The sequence below is a fragment of the Dermacentor variabilis genome, chromosome 4, assembly GCF_050947875.1.
Source record: "Dermacentor variabilis isolate Ectoservices chromosome 4, ASM5094787v1, whole genome shotgun sequence".
NCBI lineage: Eukaryota > Metazoa > Arthropoda > Arachnida > Ixodida > Ixodidae > Dermacentor > Dermacentor variabilis.
Genome location: NC_134571.1, coordinates 152,436,370 through 152,440,771, shown reverse-complemented (window position 1 = coordinate 152,440,771; position 4,402 = coordinate 152,436,370). Strand labels below are relative to the sequence as shown.

Below are 4,402 nucleotides of genomic sequence, written 5' to 3'. Positions count from 1 at the left end.
GATATGTGAAAACAAGTTTATGAAGGATGTTGTTCAGATGACGTGGGAAGTCTGGATTAGTCTGGGGGGGCCTGTAGCAAACGCCAAGCAGAACTGTTACGGGGGGAGCGCGACAGATGAGCCATATGGCTTCAATGTCGGATGCGACGTCAACAACAGAGCATGATATGCCTCGATGAATGGCAACGAGAACACCGCCCCCCCGTTTGCCTTTTCGATCGTTTCGATACACTTCGAAGTTGGGTAAATCGGCCAAAATTTCCGTATCCGTTACATCACTATTGAGCCAAGTTTCTGTTAGTATTAGTATGTTGCTCCCGGATGACGACATGATGTTTGATATGAGTTCGCGCTTTGGAAGAAGACTACGGATGTTAGTGAATATTATCGAAAACGAGAGAACATTGTGCGGTGGAGCGGGTCGACGATTTGTTAAAGTTTTGTGACGGGGCAATTGCTATGTTATTTCCTTAACGGCTTGGGATGATGCGTCAAATACATAGCGTTTTGAGCCGATGTGCAGGGTTTTGAAGCGCAAGGAGTACTTGTTGGAATTGGCTTTGGCAAACACTAGTAACTGTTTACGCGCGTGCCGAACGGTGCGGGAGAAGTCCTCTCCAATACTGTAGTTTGTGTCTTTCAATTTACGCCATTGGATAACAGTGCGTCTTTGGTTTTATGAGATAGGAATTTTACGATTACGGGACGAATTCGGTCGGCTGAATGATTTCCGAGGCGATGCGCTCTTTCAATGTCGTTAGGTTCCAAGGTTATATCAAGATTTTTGCGGCAAACATCAATGACTAGTTTTTCTGACTCAGCCCATGTTTCAGCGCTAGCAGGGTCAGGGATGCCATAGAAAATAAGGTTATTCCGACGTGATTGGTTTTCCGCGTCATCCAGGCGTGTTTCTAGTTCTTTAATCTTTTTAGCTTGGTCGATTGTGGTTGACTGCAGTATTTCAATATCGTTTCTGAGGTGAAGAAGTGTTTGGTAATGCGTTTCGAGATCGGCCATTCGTTTGTCTAGGCTTGCTATGGTTTGGTCTGTTGTGTTCAGCTGTGTTTTGAGGCCCTGTATTTCGGTAATCAACAGGGTCTGTCCCGCGTTTAGCTTCTGTAGTTCAGCGAGTACAGCAGCGTTGCCCTCAGGACCAGGGTTAGTCTCAACATCACCTGATAGCATGAGCAAGGAATGAATTACGTGAGCACACTCAACGGCAATGGCAACACAGCAGTGCGGGCTCGGAAACTGCACCAAAATATAATTACTGGATTTTTTAGCGAAGAGGGCATATGATGTACTGACCTGCATCGCAAAGGTAAGCGGATTAGGCGGCTGCGCTGTGGTGCAGTCACCGAGCCCACGAAGCGGTGTCAGCGGGTGAAGCTCTTTTATACATGTTGGCATTGTTGCTGATGTCGATGTGGCCATCCATGGTACTGTGATTTCCGGTGTGTGCAGCTCCTCTGGCGGCACATCCAGTAGGGACGAGCACTCGCCGGGCGGTGGATGGCAGGAGCCAGGGTCACCTCCAGTGTACGGCAGTGCGCACACCGATGACGCCCCCGTAGACAGGCCTGTCAGGGACGGCAGCAGCAGGCTGGCAAATGCGAGGACGGTCGTCTGCATCGCAGAGGTAAGCGGATTAGGCGGCTGCGCTGTGGTGCAGTCACCGAGCCCACGAAGCGGTGTCAGCGGGTGAAGCTCTTTTATACATGTTGGCATTGTTGCTGATGTCGATGTGGCCATCCATGGTACTTTGATTTCCGGTGTGTGCAGCTCCTCTGGCGGCACATCCAGTAGGGACGAGCACTCGCCGGGCGGTGGATGGCAGGAGCCAGGGTCACCTCCAGTGTACGGCAGTGCGCACACCGATGACGCCCCCGTAGACAGGCCTGTCAGGGACGGCAGCAGCAGGCTGGCAAATGCGAGGACGGTCGTCTGCATCGCAGAGGTAAGCGGATTAGGCGGCTGCGCTGTGGTGCAGTCACCGAGCTTGCGCGCTTGCGCTTGCGTCTTGTAATATAAAGACCTTGCAGCTCCAGATATTATTACATACGGTGTCTTGTAAAACATGGATTCTAATGGCCGATTGGCACTTTTAGAATTACTCAATGCCTTCTGGAAAGAGGAGCCTGTCCCTGACTCTTGGAAAACGGCACGTGTAATACCCATTTAAAACCAAACAAAACACTTCTTCCTCTTGAGTCTTTTCGTCTTGTGAATCTGAAGAGCTGCTTATACAACGTCATGGAGAAAATCATCGGCACTAGCCTACAATGGTTTGTGAGCAAGCACAAGCACTTAACGATCACATTACATTATTTTGAGGGCGGCGATGAGCGATGGATGAAAGTTGGGATAACGTTACCTATGGTGTAACCGAACTAGCTAGGGTAAATGTCGCGATAGCATTTTTAGACATCAAACGAGGCTTCGAAACAGTCAGTCATGTATATGTATGTATATATATATATATATATATATATATATATATATATATATATATATATATATATATATATATATATTGTGTGGCCCGCTGGACATGGAGGACATCGGCTAAAACTACGGTGGATATCCAACTTCCCGAACGGCAGATACATATTTATTCCAACAAGCGAAGCAAAAGTTCCTCGAATATTATAAATCATGGAGAGCCACAAGGCATTGTGTCAAGTCTGTTTCTCTTTAATTGTGTGATGGCCGATTTACCGCGAAAATTTCAATCTACATTCCTCTGGCTGAAGTACCAGCCTTATTCAATCAAGTTTTCAGGAAGGCCTGAGCATTGTGGACAAACTCTTAAAGGAAAGAGGAACGGAACTGACTTACAGTAGGGCGGCTGTCTTGCCTTTCACCAGAGGATGTCTAAAGGATTTTCTGCAGTGCCTTGAAAGACAACCTTCAGACATAGTGAAAACACACAAAGTTCTAGGGTTTATACTAGACAGGTAACTTTGTTTGAATGCTAACAATAAAGACCTCGAAGAACAAATAAACTCAATAATGAATGTTCTTCGGCCGTAGAAGGCACGACAAGGAGGGGGGGGGAGGGTTCATCCTTACTAGAAGAACTTAATGCACCTGTAAAGCACAATATCGCATATTTGGCATGAGATCTCCCGTTCCTCTGAAGAGAGATTCCAACGAATAATAGCTAGGAGCTTTAGAGCGTTCCTCCAGCAACCTCAAGTTCCTTAGAAATTGAAGAGGAACGTAATCCTTCATTTCCTAGTATGAGCACGGTTGAAACCTGTCGACACTACTTTCGCATTTCAGTGCAGCACAAAACGCACCCACTAGCACGTGTACGTATAGAGATAGACATTCTGAAAATCAATTCAGTGATTAAGGTGCGCAACAATCTACTACCACATCACAAATTTTGGTTTTCTGATATCTCCTACCCTCCGTGGCTGCTCGACGCTCCAGAAAGTGAACTTTCGGCTAAAGAAATTATTCGAAAACGAGATATGTTCATGCTAGCCGCACAATGCCAGACATATGTTTGATACCCAGGCTGTACACTAGCGTATACAGATGTTTCTTGCGAAACAAATTCTTGTACAGATGCCTTTGCCATTTCCAAATGGAATCAAATACGGACGTTTAAACTATCTCACACAACAACAACATCAACAACAGAGCTGTTGACAGCAATGCTGATCTAAGTCGAGCCTTCGCCGCTCGTTATCCGGTTTCACGCAGGGGGGGGGGGGGGGAGGGTCATGTTCCGGAGTTCCCGACCCAATACTACTCTAACCTTTTGCTTGTCATTCTCTTCCTCTTCTGTCACTTGTGACATTCTTCGTTACCGTTGCAATATATATGCATCACAATAAAGGCTTACCTCTACTGAGCCCGAGTGACACGGCGAAGGACCCTCGGCATAGTCCACATTGATGATGCGCCCGCATGCGCGATGAAGATGAAGATTGGTACACAAATGACGATGATAATATACAGAAGAAGAAGTGCACAATAAATGCCGGAGCTCGCACGAGAGCGGCAGCGCCGACATCACGCAAATCCCGAGCTTCGAGAACGGCAAACGCAGGTCGAGCCCCGGTGGAGGCAAGCCAACCCCCACTTTCAAAAGAAGGAAACCCGAGCCCAGCTCCAGCTGATGCAGCTAACCGCCAAATTCGAGAGTTGAAGGCTGAGCGAAGACGTCGACGCAGAGAGATTTCTCCCACGGAGGGGGCCAATGGACTGTTCAAGAGAGAATTCGTCGACTGTGAGTGCGGCCACAGCTGCAAGGTGTGTGATAGACTGTGGTTTCAGCACAACCTCACAAAACTGAAAAGTGTGCGCAAACCGGAACGCAAGCTCGAATCCAGCAAAATCACGACAACGAGTCAGAAGACTTTCAGAAAAATCGCACTAAATACGAGCT

At 47.5% G+C, this 4,402-nt stretch overlaps 1 pseudogene; it reads right to left on the bottom strand.

The window, feature by feature from the left end:
• Positions 1–457: 457 nt before the first annotated feature.
• Positions 458–1,611, bottom strand: LOC142578019 (uncharacterized; annotated as a pseudogene).
• Between the last annotated feature and the right edge of the window lie 2,791 nt (positions 1,612–4,402).